The sequence below is a fragment of the Heptranchias perlo genome, chromosome 30 (assembly GCF_035084215.1).
Source record: "Heptranchias perlo isolate sHepPer1 chromosome 30, sHepPer1.hap1, whole genome shotgun sequence".
Taxonomy (NCBI): domain Eukaryota; kingdom Metazoa; phylum Chordata; class Chondrichthyes; order Hexanchiformes; family Hexanchidae; genus Heptranchias; species Heptranchias perlo.
In genome coordinates, this window is record NC_090354.1 from 1,412,164 (window position 1) to 1,431,193 (window position 19,030).

The 19,030-nt window shown below is 45.6% G+C and overlaps 1 long non-coding RNA gene across 1 annotated transcript; it reads left to right on the forward strand.

Moving 5' to 3' along the window:
• Positions 1–9,540: 9,540 nt before the first annotated feature.
• Positions 9,541–18,879, forward strand: LOC137300220 (uncharacterized). The gene is made up of 3 exons (XR_010958045.1): positions 9,541–9,624; positions 11,920–12,076; positions 17,906–18,879. It is a non-coding gene; the product is annotated as an uncharacterized lncRNA (long non-coding RNA).
• The last annotated feature ends 151 nt before the right edge of the window (positions 18,880–19,030 follow it).

The window sequence follows — 19,030 nt, forward strand, 5'->3', positions numbered from 1 at the left end:
TGATTTATGAATCCACTGTGCCTAATCCTTGGTAGTAAAATGTAGAACGTTAATTTAGAGAATACTTGAAAGATTAAAACCGTAAATCACCAGTGGGAGCCGAATGCTCCATTGAAGTGATCTGAATGGGCAATACTGCCTCTACTGGGATGTCACTCAATGCACATCCCACATGTCCCGTGATTCAGTCTGGGGCTCCCCTGCTAGCCCGTCTGTAAACTTCCAACAGCTGAGTGCATTACATGCCTCCTGGAGAGTTATATTTAAACTTCTGTGACCTTTTGAACTCAGAACATTCACCATTTAAATGTCTGTCAAACAAGAGCAGCATTAACATTCTGCTGTTGCTGCTCTGAGTAACATTTGCATTGTCTGCAACAAGAAATCCAATGTAATACTGAATCTGCACAGCAGGATCCCATCAGAGATCCTGAATCATCAGGGTAAGGGTCACTCACTGTGCAACGACACAGTGTTCCTGTTTATTCAGAGTAAGGGTTACTCACTTTGTAACTGTACAGAGTCACTGTTTATTCTGGGTAAGAGTAAGAGAGTAGTGGTGAACGGATGTTTTTCGGACTGGAGGGAGGTGTACAGTGGTGTTCCCCAGGGGTCGGTGCTGGGACCACTGCTTTTCTTGATATATATCAATGACTTGGACTTGGGTGTACAGGGCACAATTTCAAAATTTGCAGATGACACAAAACTTGGAAGGGTCGTAAACAGTGAGGAGGATAGTGATAGACTTCAAGAGGATATCGACAGGCTGGAGGCATGGGCGGACACGTGGCAGATGAAATTTAACGCAGAAAAATGCAAAGTGATACATTTCGGTAGGAAGAACGAGGAGAGGCAATATAAAGAAGAGGGCATAACTCTAAAAGGGGTACAGGAACATAGAGATCTGGGGGTATATGTCCACAAATAGTTGAAGGTGGCAGGTCAGGTTAAAAAAGCATACGGGATCCTGGGCTTTATAAATAGAGGCATAGAGTACAAAAGTATGGCAGTCATGATGAACCTTTATAAAACACTGGTTCGGCCACAACTGGAGTATTGTGTCCAGTTCTGGGTACCGCACTTTTGGAAAGATGTGAAGGCCTTAGAGAGGGTGCAGAAGAGATTTACTAGAATGATTCCAGGGATGAGGGACTTTAGTTACGTGGTTAGACTGGAGAATCATAGAATCATAGAAAATAGGAGCAAGAGTAGGCCATTCGGCCCTTCGGGCCTGCTCCACCATTCAAAATGATCATGGCTGATCGTCTAACTCAGTACCCTGTTCCCGCTTTTTCCCCATATCCCTTGATCCCTTCAGCATTAAGAAATATATCTATCTCCTTCTTGAATACATCCAATGACTTGGCCTCCATTGCCTTCTGTGGTAGAGAATTCCACAGGTTCACCACCCTCCGAGTGAAGAAATTTCTCCTCATCTCGGTTCTAAATGGCATACCCCGTATCCTGAGACTGTGAGCCCTGGGGTTGTTCTCCTTGGAGCTGGGGTTGTTCTCCTTGGAACAGAGACGGTTGCGAGGAGATTTGATAGAGGTATTCAAAATCATGAAGGGTCCAGACAGAGAAGATAGAGGAAAACTGTTCCCATTGGCAGAAGGGTCAAGAACCAGAGGACATAGATTTAAGGTGATTGGCAAAAGAACCAAAGATGACATGAGAAAAAACTTTTTTACACAGCGAGTGGTTAGGATCTGGAATGCACTGCCTGAGGGGGTGGTGGAGGCAGATTCAATCATGGCCTTCAAAAGGGAACTGGATTATCGTCGCTGGGTCAAAATCCTGGAACTCTCTTCCCAACAGCACTGTGGGAGAACCTTCACCACACGGACTGCAGCGGTTCAAGAAGGCGGCTCATCACCATCTTCTCAAGGGCAATTAGGAGTGGGCAATAAATGCTGACATCGCCAGCGACGCCCACATCCCGTGAACGAATAATTAAAAAAAAGTACTTGAAAGGAAAATATTTGCAGGGCTACGGGGATTGGGCGGGGGAATGTCCTAGGTCCAACCATCTTCAGCTGCTTCATCAATGACCTTCCCTCCATCATAAGGTCAGAAATGGGGATGTTGTCTGATGATTGCACAGTGTTCAGTTCCATTCGCAACCCCTCAAATAATGAAGCAATCCGAGCCCGCATGCAGCAAGACCTGGACAACATCCAGGTTTGGGCTGATAAGTGGCAAGTAACATTCACGCCAGACAAGTGCCAGGCAATGACCATCTCCAACAAGAGAGAGTCTAACCACCTCCCCTTGACATTCAACGGCATTACCATCGCCGAATCCCCTACCATCAACATACTGGGGGTCACCATTGACCAGAAACTTAACTGGACCAGCCATATAAATACTGTGGCTACAAGAGCAGGTCAGAGGCTGGGTATTCTGCGGCGAGTGACTCACCTCCTGACTTCCCAAAGCCTTTCCACCATCTACAAGGCACAAGTCAGGAGTGTGATGGAATACTCTCCACTTGCCTGGATGAGTGCAGCTCCAACAACACTCAAGAAGCTCGACACCATCCAGGACAAAGCAGCCTGCTTGATTGGCACCCCATCCACCACCCTAAACATTCACTCCCTTCACCACCGGCGCACCATGGCTGCAGTGTGTACCATCCACAGGATGCACTGCAGCAACTCGCCAAGGCTTCTTCGACAGCACCTTCCAAACCCGCGACCTCTACCACCTAGAAGGACAAGAGCAGCAGGCACATGGGAACAACACCATCTGCACGTTCCCCTCCAAGTCACACACCATCCCGACTTGGAAATATATCGCCGTTCCTTCATCGTCGCTGGGTCAAAATCCTGGAACTCCCTTCCTAACAGCACTGTGGGAGAACCTTCACCACACGGACTGCAGCGGTTCGCCACCACCTTCTCAAGGGGCAATTAGGGATGGGCAATAAATGCCGGCCTCGCCAGCGACGCCCACATCCCATGAACGAATTAAAAAAAGAATGGGACTAGCTGGATTGCTCTTGCATAGAGCCAGCGCGGAATCGTTGGGCCGAATGGCCTCCTTCCGTGCTGTAACCTTTCTATGATTCTTTGATAAGGGTCACTCACTGTGTAACTGTACAGCCACTGTTTACTCTGGGTTCGGGTCACTCTCTGTATAACTGTACAGAGTCACTGTTTACTCTGGGTTAGGGTCACTCACTGTGTAACTGTACAGAGTTACTGTTTATTTAGCGTGGTAAAGGTTAATCACTGTGTAACTATATAGAGTAGCAACCCAAACTGCGTGTGTGCCTGGTGCTTCTAACCATCCTGCTTTCCTGCAGTGCCACTCAAAGCAGGACATGCCATGTATGCTGTGCATCTGAAGAACCAGCCAACATTCCCATTAGTCAGGCATTCACGTATTCTAGTGGTGCCATGAAGTCTGCAGTGTTAGCCTCCCTTAGGAGTAGAAGCCTCCATTCGTACCAATCATCTGCCAAAGTGAGGTATGCGCACTTGTGTCTGCAGATATAGGTGTGAGGGTACTGGTGGGTGGCTATGGAAGTCTTCTCATGCAGCCTTAGTCCACTTCTTCATCCAATCACCTGAGAAAGGGGGAATTCCCATTGGGAAACCCACTATTGCCAGCAATAGTGTTAGCAGAAAAAAAAATTAGAACAATTGGCATAAAAGTTCAAGAGAACCTAATGCCAGGAATTTCCTTGGCCTCTGCAGCCAGAACCTCTGCAGAAACCCCGTTTATGTGTATAGATGGAAAGAAAGTGAAAATCAGGCAAAGAATTGCTCTGAAAACTCAGACCTTCCCATTACTATGCCCTTCAAATGCACTTCCATGTTTTTCCTGGTCCCAAGCACATTGGACACGTAAATGTCAAGAATATTTAATAGAGATTTAATGGAGGTGTTCAAAATTATGATGGGTTTTGATAGAGTAAATGGGGAGAAACTAATTCCAATGGCAGGAGAGTTAGGTAACCAGAGGACACAGATTTAAGATAATTGGCAAAGGAACCAGAGGGAAAATGAGGAGAAATTTTTTTATGCAGCGATCTGAAATGCGCTGCCTGAAAGGGCGGTGGAAGCAGATTCAATACTAGCTTTCAAAAGGGAATTGGATAAATACTTGAAAAAGATAATTTGCAGGGCTCTGGGGAAAGAGCAGGGGGAGTGGGACTAATTGGATAGATCTTTCAAAGAGCCGGCACAGGCACGATGGGCCGAATTGCCTCCTTCTGTGCTGTATGATTCTATGAATATAATTAAGGATGGACCATCTGCATACATGAACATCATAAAATGGCATGCAGGACCTCCCTTCCCAAATCTTAATATTGTAATGAACCTCCCGCCTGCCCCAGACCCACCCATAGTGTTCAGCAAATGTGAAAGGGGCAAAGATACGGGGTCACGAATCTCTGTCGGTTTACCCAGTCACTTACGGGCAAACATGGAGTGTAACAGGCTTTACAATCAGCTCCAACTCGCTGCATGTTAAGGAGAGGACGATTACACAGAGTGCGCTGGAGAACGTGTTATTTTGCTGGGATACTTTAGGTAATAGGCACAAAAGTTCTACAGGTTAAAAATAAAGAAAAGAGTGTAAATAGGAGAGTAACTAGGAGAGAGGAATTAATATAGACTTTTAAAATTTTGTTCTCGGGAAGCAGGCGCCATTGACAAGCTCGAATTTACTGTGTTGAGAAGGTGGTGGGGGGCCTTCTCCTTGAACTGCTGCAGTCCGTGTGGTGGAGATGCTCCCACAATGGTGTTAGGTAGAGAATTCCAGCATATTGACCCAATGACCAGGAAGGAATGGCGATATATGTCCAAAGTCGCAATGGAGCGTGACCTTAGGTGATGGTGTTCCCACGACATTGCTGCTGTTGTCCTTTTCGGTTGTAAATAATTTTACAACACCAAGTTATAGTCCAACAATTTTATTTGAAATTCACAAGCTTTCGGAGGCTTCCTCCTTCCTCAGGTGAATGTTGTGGAAATGAAATCCTCGAATCCTTCACATTTATAAATCACAGAACAATGCCTGGTGATTACAGACAGTCTTTCCTACTGCCCGTTGCCACGGCAATCACAGTGTGCAGACAGAGAGGTGTTACCTAAAAGGCCACCGAATATACAAACCACCAAAAAAAACAGAGAGAGAGGCAGAAACAAACATAGAAAAGACAGCAAATGACCCATTATATTAAAAACAGATAACATTTGTTCGCTGGTGGGGTTACGTGTAGCGTGACATGAACCCAAGATCCCGGTTGAGGCCGTCCTCATGGGTGCGGAACTTGGCTATCAATTTCTGCTCGACGATTTTGCGTTGTCGTGTGTCTCGAAGGCCGCCTTGGAGAACGCTTACCCGAAGGTCGGTGGCTGAATGTCCTTGACTGCTGAAGTGTTCCCCGACTGGGAGGGAACCCTCCTGTCTCGGCACTCTACACCAGTATCCCCCACGATGACGGCATCGCTGCGACAGCATCAATACTCAACACCAACAACAGCCAATCTCCAGACGCCATCCTACAACTCATCCGCTTCATCCTGGATCACAATGTCTTCACCTTCGATAACCAGTTCTTTACCTAAACACACGGAACATGGGGACCAAATTCGCACCCCAATACGCCAACATTTTCATGCACAAGTTCGAGCAGGACTTCTTCACTGCACAGGACCTCCAACCAACACTATACACCAGATACATCGATGACATTTTCTTTCTATGGACCCACGGCGAGGAATCACTAAAGAGACTACACGATAACATCAACAAGTTCCATCCCACCATCAAGCTCACCATGGACTACTCCTCAGAATCAGTTTCTTTCTTGGACACACGAATCTCCATCAAAGACAGGCACCTCAGCACCTCACTCTACCGCAAGCCCACGGACAACCTCACGATGCTCCACTTTTCCAGCTTCCACCCTAACCACATCAAAGAGGCCATCCCCTATGGACAGGCCCTGCGAATACACAGGGTCTGCTCAGACGAGGAGGAACGCGATGAACACCTACAGACGCTGAAAGACGCCCTAGTAAGAACGGGATATGACGCTCGACTCATCGATCGACAGTTCCGACGGGCCACAGCGAAAAATCGCGTAGACTTCCTCAGAAGACTAACACGGGACGCAACCAACAGAGTTCCTTTCTCCCTGCGGAGAAACTACGCCATGTTCTCCGCAGCCTTCAACATGTCATCAATGACGACGAACACCTCGCTATGGCCATCCCCACACCTCCACTACTCGCCTTTAAACAGCCACCCAACCTCAAACAGACCATCGTTCGCAGCAAATTACCCAGCTTTCAGGAGAACAGCGTCCACGACACCACACAACCCTGCCACGGTAACCTCTGCAAGACATGCCAGATCATCGACACAGATACCACCATCACACGAGAGGACACCACCCACCAGGTGCATGGTTCATACTCCTGTGACTCGGCCAACGTTGTCTACCTCATGCGTTGCAGGAAAGGATGCCCCAGAGCATGGTACATTGGCGAGACCATGCAGACGCTGCGACAACGGATGAACGGACACCGCGCAACAATCGCCAGTCAGGAGGGTTCCCTCCCAGTCGGGGAACACTTCAGCAGTCAAGGACATTCAGCCACCGACCTTCGGGTAAGCATACTCCAAGGCGGCCTTCGAGACACACGACAACGCAAAATCGTCGAGCAGAAATTGATAGCCAAGTTCCGCACCCATGAGGACGGCCTCAACCGGGATCTTGGGTTCATGTCACGCTACACGTAACCCCACCAGCGAACAAATGTTATCTGTTTTTAATATAATGGGTCATTTGCTGTCTTTTCTATGTTTGTTTCTGCCTCTCTCTCTGTTTTTTTTGGTGGTTTGTATATTCGGTGGCCTTTTAGGTAACACCTCTCTGTCTGCACACTGTGATTGCCGTGGCAACGGGCAGTAGGAAAGACTGTCTGTAATCACCAGGCATTGTTCTGTGATTTATAAATGCGAAGGGTTCGAGGATTTCATTTCCACAACATTCACCTGAGGAAGGAGGAAGCCTCCGAAAGCTTGTGAATTTCAAATAAAATTGTTGGACTATAACTTGGTGTTGTAAAATTGTTTACAATTGTCAACCCCAGTCCATCACCGGCATCTCCACATCATGTCCTTTTCGGTGGGAGAGGTCGCGGGGGAGGTGCTGTTGAGGTAACTCGGATCCAGCAGTCACAGTGCGCCGTTGATGGAGGGGATGGATATTGAGCCTGGTGACAGGGTTGCTGCTCAAGCGAACTGCTTTGTCCCAGATGGTGTCGAGCTTCATAAGAACATAAAAAATAGGAGCAGGAGTAGGCCATGTGGCCCCTCGAACCTGCTCCGCCAATCAGATCATGGCTGATCTTCGATCTCAACTCCACTTTCCCACCCGATCCCCATATCCCTCGATTCCCCTAGAGTCCAAAAATCTATCGATCTCAGTCTTGAATATACTCAATGACTCAGCATCCACTGCCCTCTGGGGTAGAGAATTCCTAAGATTCACAACTCTGTGAGTGAAGAAATTCCTCCTCATCTCAGTCTTAAATGGCCGTACCCCTTATCCTGAGACTATGCCCTCAAGTTTTAGACTCTCCAGCCGGGGGAAACAACCTCTCAGCATCCACCCTGTCAAGCCCCCTCAGAATCTTGTACGTTTCAATGAGATCACCTCTCATTCTTCTAAACTCCAGCGAGTATAGCCCCATTCTACTCAATTCTTGAGTGTTGATGCAGCTGCACCCATCCAGGGGAATGGTGAGTGTTCCATCACACTCCTGACTTAAGCTTTGTAGGTGGAGAGGTCAGGAGGTGAGCTACTGGGCACAAATACCCAGCCTCTGCCCTGCTTTTCTAGCCACAGCGTTGACATAGCTGGTCCAGTTAAGTGACTCCTCCCCCCCCAAGATGTTGATGGTGGCGGACCTTGGTAATGGTGGTGATGTTGAAGGTCAATGTTAGATGGTTGGGCTTTCCCTTGTTTGAGATGATCATTACCTGGCACTCTGTGGCACAAGTGTTACCTGTCTGCCCAAACCTGGATGTTACCCAGGTCCTGTTTTAGGCCGACATGGGCTGCTTCATTATCAGAGGAGTCGTAGAGGGAGCTGAACACTGGAACCGTCAGGGAACGGCCCTGCTCCTGACCTTACGATCGAGGGAAAGTCATTGATGAAGCAGCCGAAGATGGTTGGGATGAGGACACTTCCCTTAGAAACTCCAGCAGTGATGCCCTGGGGCTGAGATGATTGGCCTCCAACAACCTTTGTGTCAGGTGTGTTGCAGGTTTTTCCCTTTGACGTGTACTGACCTCATATTGCTCGAGCTATTTCCTGCCATACTTGGTTGGACGATTGCTTAATTGAAAAATAAAATGAAGTTATATTTTGGAAGGTTTTAGTATCATTCTACAGGCTTAGGAATAAAGGGAATGGGAGTTAAACTAATTGAGTGAAATATATGAAATAATATATTGACTATATTTATACAGATGTGATGAAGATTGTATGTTAGAGAATATATAAATATTTGTCGATGTTTCTATTGTGAGAGTGATAATGGCCTAGATTTTGCTGGAGTGGAGAATCTTGCGAAGTTCCCCGTTTGTTAGATTTTTTTCCCTCATCCTTCAGCTTGAAAATTTTTTGGAAGTGCGAGCTGATAACGGGGCGGTGAGGTCTTCGGGGCATCCGGGACCTGAGTGAACGGCGGGGCCAACAGTCTGTCTCCTTAATCAACGAGATTTAAGGATTGAGAAATAAACAGAGGAACAGCGGAAAAGTAAATAGGGTGAATTAGAGTCAAATCAGGTACAGAAAGAGAACTAAGGAGAGGGAAAGAAAGATTGGATTAAGAGAGAGAGAGAAAAAAAAAGAGACTGAAAGGAAAGTAAGAAAAAAAATTTAAATTTTAAGAATCTCTAAGAACAATTTACTACCTGCAGGAATGAGACTCCACGGTTTCAATTGCCCCAGGACACATTAATGCTGAAAGACACGGAATCATAAACACCAGCATCTCCAGCAAACAATAGCCCCGAATTAGCTGGGAAAATAATGGTGAGTTTAATGCGTTGACGACCTGGTGTGTGATAGGATGCGGGCAGCTGGTTTTTGGATGAGAATGATGTTCATGGTCGATTGGGAGAAATAATAAGGCAGTGTCCTTCAAAGAATCATTTCGTGTCTCCGCATTACAGAGAATAAAACAAAGTCTGGAAATGATTTATTGTTAAGTAATTCATTGTTTTTATAACTAAAAACAGAAAATGCTAGAAAGGAGCAGCAAGTCAATCTGAGACAGAAAGAGGCAGGTTAGAGTGCAAAGGTCAAGCTCCAGCTGACCGCATTCTGGTGACGGCCCCCACTCCAGCGTTAACTCTCCTCTTCCTGTCTCGGATGCTGCCTGTCTACTGTGCGTTTTCCGGTTTTATTTCAGATTGCCTTGATTCAGAGGGTATTTTTTCACCACTTGTTGTGTTTACTCTTCTGGGCGTGCAGGGAAAACCAGCCAGAAAATAAACCAGAGCAAGGAAAAAAGAGCATTGCAAGGAAAATGCGAATCCTCGTCTGGGATAGCTGGTCCAGCCAATCTGCTAATGACTTCCACCCCTGCGTAAGATCCATCTCAGATTAACTCAGTCAGGGCTTCTAAAGGAGCGCATAGAAAACTTCTAAAATGAAATTTATTGTTTAAACAGTTTATCTTTCTTGAAGGATGAGGATAAGAGTTGTTGACGCAGTATCATAGGATGGTATTACTGGGAAGATCCAGTTGATAGAGCATCGCAGGGTGTTACTGGGAGGGTCAGGTCGCAAGACGACATCTTCGTTTCCCTTTATCACCCTGGGATGTCATCTGAGGGTACCATGAAGTGGAAATGATGCATTTCCCCACAGAGAGGGAGCCACACCAGGCAAACCTCACCGATCTTGCCATGGTTGAACATAATAACATAAGAAATAGGAGCAGGAGTAGGCCATACGGCCCCTCGAGCCTGCTCCGCCATTCAATGGCTGATCTTCAACCTCAACTCCACTTTCCCGCCTGATCCCCATATCCCTTGATTCCCTTAAGAGTCCAAAAATCTATCGATCTCAGTCTTGAATATACTCAACAAATGAGCATCCACAGCCCTCTGGGGTAGAGAATTCCAAAGATTCACAACCATCTGAGTGAAGAAATTTCTCCTCATCTCAGACCTAAATGACTGACCCCTTATCCTAAGACTATGCCCCCTAGTTCTAGACTCTCCAGCCAGGGGAAACAGCCTTTCAGCATCTACCCTGTCAAGCCCCCTCAGAATCTTATGTGTCAATGAGATCACCTCTCATTCTTCTAAACTCCAGAGAGGATAGGCCCAAAGTTGGCACAAGAGCAGATCTATGCACAGTCACAGCCAGCGAATGGTGCGTTATACGCAGTCCCAATCAGTGGATGGTGCATTGTGGCAGTGCCATTCAGCGGATGGTGCATTGTGTGCAGTCCCAATCAGCGGATGGTGTGTTATACGCTGTCCCAATCAGCGGATGGTGTGTTATACGCTGTCCCGATCAGCGGATGGTGTGTTATACGCTGTCCCGATCAGCAGATGGTGTGTTATACGCTGTCCCGATCAGCAAATGGTGCATTTTATGCTTTCCTGATCAGTGATTGGTGCATTTTGCGCTGTCCCGATCAATGGATGGTGCGTTGTGCGCAGTCCAGGTCTGTGACTGGTGCATTTTGCGCAGTCCCGATCAGTGAATTACGTGTTTTGCGCAGTCCCGATCAGTGAATTGTGTGCAGTCCTGATCAGTGAATTGTGCGTTTTGCACAGTCCCAATCAGTGAATTATACGTTTTGCGCAGTCCCAACCAGTGAATTGTGCGCAGTCCTGATCAGTGAATTGTGCGCAGTCCCGATCAGTGAATTATACGTTTTGCGCAGTCCCGACCAGTGGATTGCGCACAGTCCTGATCAGTGAATTGTGCGTTGTGCACAGTCCCAGTGGTGAGCTGGTACCCAAAAGAAGAGAATATAACTTACAATTTGGACAAAATAAATATATAAATAAATACATGAATAAAAAGGTACAAAACACTGAGCTTCATCCTGAAAAACAACCTTCTGATTCCACAGAAACACAAATTGTCCAAAATATCAAGTTTTATCAGAGAAAGCCCTACATTATCTCTCATTTGCACTTCCAGCTCCTGGCCGAGTTTGTCAGTAAATACCCTTCCCGACTCTTTCAGTCACTCTAACTGTGTCAATGTCTCTCAACACTTTCTGTCTCCTTGACAACTATCTCCATCTCCTTGACACACTCTCTCTCTCTCTCTCTCTCGGTCTTTCTGTCTCCTTGACACATTCTCTCTCTCGGTCTTTCTGTCTCCTTGACACACTCTCTCTCAGAGAAAGATACTGACTGACTGTCTCACAGTCTTTGAATCTGTCGCTCTGTCACTCAGACGCTCTCTCACGCATAAGAGTCTGTCTCTATCTCTCCTCCTCCGTCTCTCCAGTCGCTCTCTGTGTCGCTCTGTCCGTGCAGTGCTGTGTTACCTTGTTTGAACTCGTGCCATCAGTCCATTCCTGTTCTTGGACTGATGATGTCCTTTCTGTAGACTTTCTTTTCCATAGACAACTGCAGCAAAAGACCAGTCCAAGTGCTCTGCTCCAGTGCAGCTTTCGTTTCTGCTTCATCAACTCCGTCTTTCTGCCTCTTCTCAACCTTTAATTGGGTACCACGTGGAAAATATCAAAGCTGATTTACAGAACTAACGAAACGTGTTGTCTCTTGATACTCTAACCACAAAGGAATCTCCACTTGTCTACGGATCACTGGCCAGAATCCAGGGATAGAAAGGCCTTGCCTGCCCCTAAGGGCTTTGATTTTTTTTTCTCTAAGCCTATCTTTCTTGACAGGTGCAGTATGGTGTTGACACAAATGCCTCCCTTAACATAGGGTATCGCAAAACGAAAATCAACAGTCCTTTACCAAGAAAAAGTTTCCAAATTATGCATCCACTTCCAATCTGAAGACAAGCTGGAGAGAATATTCCTACCCATGCACTTTGAGATGGTGAGTCTGGATACTGGGAATAGAGGTGGGCATAATGTTTCTTTAGGCAGCTGTAATCAGCCCTCCCCCAACACAGACTGAGGCAAATCTCACCGCTAACTCTCCTTAACCCAATACAGTAGCTGGGCTTTTGAAATGATCTTAACAGATAGCAGGACACCAGCTGCATATACATGTTTAAATTCCTGCATGTCAACATACGGAGCAGGACTCACGTCAAGGCCTGATGCAGACTGCTCTCTGCCAGACACCCTCTGATCTATTTCCAGCGTTTGGAAGAGGCAGAGGGGGAGGGGTAGGGAAAGGCGGAGGGGTAGGCAGAGAGGAGGAGGGGGAAAGGGAGGGGGAGGTGGAGTGACGGAAGGGGAGGGGGAGGGGAGAGGGAGGGGGAAAGGGACGCAGAGAGGGAGGGGAGGGAAGGCAGAGAGGGAGATTGAGAGGGAGGGAAGGGGGAGGCGGAGAGGGAGAGGGAGAAGGAGGGGAGGGGGAGAGGGAGGTGGAGGGGGGTGGGGAAGGGGGAGGTGGAGGGGGGTGAGCACTGGATGCTCTCACTCACACAGTGCCTCACTCCATTCAGTACAGTGAGTCGAAGCTAAATATTATTCAGGTCTCCTCACAACATACTCAGGTTCCTTTCCAACCAGTTTGGCCGTCCACCGAGGCCACGATTGGCATGAAAGACTTGAGCAAATGATCCAGGCCGTCACTCCCAATGCCAGTACTGAGGGAGTGCTGCACTGTCGGAGGTGCCGGTTTTCGAATGAGACGTTAAACCAATGTCTCATCTGCCCTCTCAAGCGGATGTAAAAGATCCCACGGCACAATTTATAAGAAGAATAGGGGAGTTCTCCCGGGTGTCCTGGTCAATATTTATCCCTCGACCAACATCACTAAGAAACAGATGATCTGCTCATTATCACGTTGCTGTTTGTGGGATCTTGCTGTGCACAAATTGGCTGCCATGTTTCCTACATTACAACAGTGACTGCACTTCAAAAAGTTCTTTATCGGCTGTAAAGCCCTTTTGGATGTTCTGAGGTTGTGAAAGGCGCTATATAAATGCAAGTTCTTTCTTTTCCCCAGGACCTCAATATGGAACTATTGCCGTCCTTTCTTCCTACAAACTTCAGGCTTTTAGAAGTGGCGAGAACTTCCTCTACTCTAATTTCTCACCTTTACCTCCATGGCTGTTTTGATCTGAGGGCCTTTGTATTGAACCTTGATTGAAGTTTAGTGGTAAGAATTGGTGGGGCATTCATCGGATCGGACAAACGGGGCCACTCACTATTGACTAACTGGTCTGGCTCAGTAATGGAACTTAAATGGGTCAATACAACTCATCTGTTCAAAACTCAAAAAAGCATCTCCCACCCACACCCCCACCCCACTCCTCCTGCCCCCATCTGTAGGTTTACTGTTGGCTTCTGTGGACAGAACTCCCACTCTGCCAAATCCTGAAGAGGATATGATAGAAAAAAGACTTACATTTATACAGCACCTTTCATGACCTCAGGACCTCCCAAAGTGCTTTATAGCCAATTAAGTACTTTTGAAATGTAGTCACCGTTGTAATGTGGGAAATGCAACAGCCAATTTGTGCACAGCAAGTTTTGCCACAACAGCAATGTGATAATGACCAGATAATGGTTTAATAATGTTGGTTGAAGGATAAATATTGGCTACGGCACCAGGGAGAACTCCCTTGCTCTTCTTTGAATGATGTCTTGGGATCTTTTATGTCCACCTGAGGGCAGATGGGGCCTTGGTTTAACGTCTTATCTGAAAGGCGCCACCTCCGACAGTTAAACATTCCCTCAGCACTGCACTGGAATGTCAGCCTAGATTTTGTTCTCAAGTCTCTGGAGTGGGACTCAAACCCATATCCTTGTGACATCAGAGGCGAGAGTGCTACCACCGAGCCACAGCTGACATAGACTCTTATCCAAGACACTTGTGACCTCTTCAAAAAAAAAATCAACTAAATTAGTCAGATATGACCTGCCCTTCACAAATCCATGCTGACTCTTCTTGATTAGCTCATATGTGTCCAAATGCTCAGTCACTCTGTCCCTGATAGATTTCAGTAATTTTCCCGCAACTGATGTTAAACTGCCGGGCCTGTAGTTTCCTGGTTTCTCTCTCCCTCCCTTCTTAAATAATGGAGGAACATTTACAATTTTCCAATCCAGAGGGCCAATTCCAGAATCTAGAGAGCTTTGGAAAATTATGACTAATGCATCTGCAATTTCTTCATTTATTTATTTTAATACCCTGGGATGGAAACCATCAGGTCCTGAAGATTAGTCCATCTTAAGTCCTAGTTTCTCTATTACCATTTTTTGACTCCTCTCCTTGATTTTATTTTAGATTCTAGAAATTAATTGCCAAAACTACTTGTGGTGTTCTGCTTCTCCCAGTCTAGACTCAAATGAATCTCCCATTATAACCACATTGTCTTTGGTACATGCTTCCCTGATCTCTGTATTTGTACATCCCTCCCTCACCTTCACTACTATCAGGTCTGTAGATAACTCCTACCAGACTCTTGCATCCTTTGCTGCTCCTTAATTCTACCCATAGTGTTTCCACTGCCTGATCACCCTTACTGAAATAGTTGTGTTTATTAATATTGCCGCTCCTCCCTCTTCCCAATGTCCCTGTCCTTCCTAAAGATTCTATAGCCTGGAGCTCCCAATCGTGTTGAGCTGTCACTTACACGAGGTAACATTTCCCTCGGGTGCAAAGTCTAGATGGCAAAGAAAATGTCCCTTCGCAATTGCCAAAAGATGACAAAAGAAAATGATCAATAGCCTTAAGTATGAAATGAGCGCTTTGTAATAGCCGATTTTCTGTTGTTCAAAACATAGAAACATAGAAAATAGGAGCAGGAGTAGGCCATTCGGCCCTTCGAGCCTGCTCCACCATTCAATATGATCATGGCTGATCCTCTATTTCAATACCATATTCTCGCTCTCTCCCCATCTATCTAGCTCCATCTTAAATATATTCAGTGACTTGGCCTCCACAGCCTTCTGTGGTAGAGAATTCCACAGGTTCACCACCCTCTGAGTGAAGAAATTTCTCCTCATCTCAGTCCTAAATGTCCTACCCCGTATCCTGAGACTGTGACCCCTCGTTCTGGACCCCCCCAGCCAAGGGAAACATCCTCCCTGCAGTCTGTCTAGTCCTGTCAGAATTTTATATGTTTCAATGAGATCCCCTCTCATTCTTCTAAATTCGAGTGAATACAGGCCGAGTCGACCCAATCTCTCCTCATACAACAGTCGTGCCATCCCAGGAATCAGTCTGGTGAACCTTTGCTGCACTCCCTCTATGGCAAGTATATCCTTTCTTAGGTAAGGAGACCAAAACTGTACACAATACTCCAGGTGTGGTTTCACCAAGGCCCTGTATAACTGCAGTAAGACATCCTTGCTCCTGTACTCAAATCCTCTTGCAATGAAGGCCAACATACCATTTGCCTTCCTAACTGCTTGCTGCACCTGCATATTTGCTTTCAGTGACTGGTGTACAAGAACACCCAGATCCCTTTGTACATCAACATTCCCCAATCTATCACCATTTAAATAATACTCTGCCTTTCTGTTTTTCCTTCCACATTATACTGCACTGCCATGTATTTGCCCACTCACTCAACTTGTCTAAATCGCCTTGAAGCCTCTTTGCATCCTCCTCACAACTCACGATCTCACCTAGTTTTGTGTCGTCAGCAAACTTGGAAATATTACATTTGGTTCCCTCTTCCAAATCATTGATATATATTGTGAATAGCTGGGGCCCAAGCACTGATCCCTGCGGTACCCCACTAGTCACTGCCTGCCACCCAGAAAAAAAACATTTATTCCTACTCTCTGTTTCCTGTCTGTCAACCAATTTTCATTCCATGCCAGTATATTACCCCCAATCCCATGTGCTTTAATTTTGCACACTAACCTCTTATGTGGGACTTTATCAAAGGCCTTCTGAAAATCCAAATACACCACATCCACTGGTTCTCCCTTATCTATTCTACCAGTTACATCCTCAAAAAACTCCAGTCGGTTTGTCAAACATGATTTCCCTTTCATAAATCCATGTTGATTTTGTCTAAACCCATTGATATTTTCTAAATGTCCTGTTGTCACATCCTTTATAATAGACTCTAGTATTTTCCCTACTACTGATGTTAGGCTAACCGGTCTGTAGTTCCCTGTTTTCTCTCTCCCTCCTTTTTTAAATAGTGGGGTTACATTTGCCACCCTCCAGTCTGCAGGAACTGTTCCAGAATCTATAGAATTTTGGAAGATGACAATCAATGCATCCACTATTTCCATGGCTACCTCTTTTAGTACTCTGGGATGCAGATTATCAGGCCCTGGGGATTTATCAGCTTTCAGTCCCATTAATTTCTCCAGCACTATTTTTTTACTAATACTTAAACATAGGAACATAGGAAACATAGGAAAAGGAGTAGGCCATTCAGCCCCTCGTGCCTGCTCCGCCATTTGATAAGATCATGGCTGATCTGTGATCTAACTCCATATACCTGCCTTTGGCCCATATCCCTTAATACCTTTGGTTGCCAAAAAGCTATCTATCTCACATTTAAATTTAGCAATTGAGCTAGTATCAATTGCCATTTGCGGAAGAGAGTTCCAAACTGTAGAAATGTTTTCTAATCTCGCTCCTGAAAGGTCTGGCTCTAATTTTTAGACTGTGCCCCCTACTCCTAAAATCCCCAACCAGCGGAAATAGTTTCTCTCTATCCACCCTATCTGTTCCCCTTAATATTTAATAAACTTCGATCAGATCACCCCTTAACCTTCTAAACTCGAGAGAATACAACCCCAATTTGTGTAATCTCTCCTCGTAACTTAACCCTTGAAGTCCGGGTATCATTCTAGTAAACCTACGCTGCACTCCCTCCAAGGCCAATATGTCCTTCCGAAGGTGCGGTGCCCAGAACTGCTCACAGTACTCCAGGTGTGGTCTAACCAGGGTTTTGTATAGCTGCAGCATAACTTCTGCCCCCTTGTTCTCTAGTCCTCTAGATATAAAGGCCAGCATTCCATTTGCCTTCTTGATTATTTTCTGCACCTGTTCATGACACTTCAATGATCTGTGTACCTGAACCCCTAAGTCCCTTTGGACATCCACTGTTTTTAACTTTTTACCATTTAGAAAGTACCCTGTTCTATCCTTTTTTGATCCAAAGTGGATGACCTCACATTTGTCTACATTGAATTCCATTTGTCACAGTTTTGCCCATTCACCTAATCTATCAATATCGCTTTGTAATTTTATGTTTTCATCTACACTGCTTACAATGCCACCAATCTTTGTGTCATAATTATACTAATTTCCTTTAAACCATTGTGTGATGGATGGATGTGTGTATAGAAAAGGCCTTGATGAGCTTTTGAGAAAACACACAAATTTTACAACAACAGTGTGTAAAAATAAATAAATAATTGCATGTGCTTTTAAAAGCAAAATTTGACGTCTTCAGTTAACATAAATATTGGGTTGGTGAAAAATTTATTTAAACTGAAACAAAACTGAAGCTGGTGTTTATCTCAACTGGACAGAGATCCATTTAAGGGGAAGCGAAATAACTGCATGAGGGAGAAAGGAATAGAAGGATATGCTGATAGGGTGAGATGAAGTCGAGAGAGAGGAGGCTCAGGTGGAGCATAAACACCAGTTTGGACCAGTTGGGCTGAATGGCCTGTTTCTGTGCTGTAATTTCTATGTAATTCTATGTAAAACTTGAAGTCTTGGTCAGTGTGTGACCTAGGGTTTGTAAGCATATTGCATTGTTTTCAACAGGTCTTGAAATCTGTCCTCCTGAGACAGCAGCGATTATCGTGCAGTGAAGCAGCTCTCTTCCCACAATTCCTTTACAGGTTGTGTTACTTGAGAAAGACCAGTCTGCACAAACTTCCTATGGATGCAAGAAAGTGGATCCAACCTTAAAATTATCCCTGTTGTCCATTAGGCATTGTGCTGCATTGTGTTGGTGTTTTTTGTTGGGTTGGGTGGGGGATGGTTGTGTCCTGGGGCCCACTCTCATGGGCCAGATGAGGCCAGTTCCATTCCTCTGCTTCCCCACCCCCCACACATGCACACACACACACACACGCACGAACACACACATATACATCCACACACATTAGTACACACATATACACACGCATGCACACATGCAGGTACAAACACATACACACGTACATATGTGTGCACACACGCACACTGATCAAAGTCTCTCAATGATGTGCACAGTGTAGTTTTCACTCCAAGTTTGAATGAAAACAGTGTTCACTCCAGAACGAAACTTATTCTATAAATGGAGCTTTGCTAAATCAGAAACATGTGTCGCCCAACCCCGGGGGAGGAATTTATAGTTTAAATATATTTTATTAATAGGTATTTCTACAGGTCATTCCAGTTAATCTTGAAAGGTTGTTTCCAGTGCCTCCTCGCCCTGGGGTGTCTCACAGAGATAATGTGGAAGACGGAAGAAATTCTTCACAAATCAAAGTAACATCCCTTCTGTCACGGTAAGCTTACAGTTATCCACCTCTGATTTTTGATGTAAAGTTTCATCCTGACTGAGAAGCCAACCAGCACTTTGAACCGGAGATGGGATTTTGCTCATGTCTGTTTTTATTTTAAAGTAAAATTAAAAACAATTGAATATTGTAATTTACATTTTTATTACATGTCCCGCCAATCTTCCTCTCATTTCCACACCACCTGAGGAAGGGGGAAGCCTCCGAAAGCTTGTGGGATTAAAAATAAAATTGTTGGACTATAACTTGGTGTTGTAAAATTGTTTACAATTGTCAACCCCAGTCCATCACTGGCATCTCCACATTCTCTCCTGAAGGTGCTGACTCTCACTGGGGCCCAGTTGGTTTTTCTCTCCCTCCTGTCCTGAAGGTGCTGACTTGC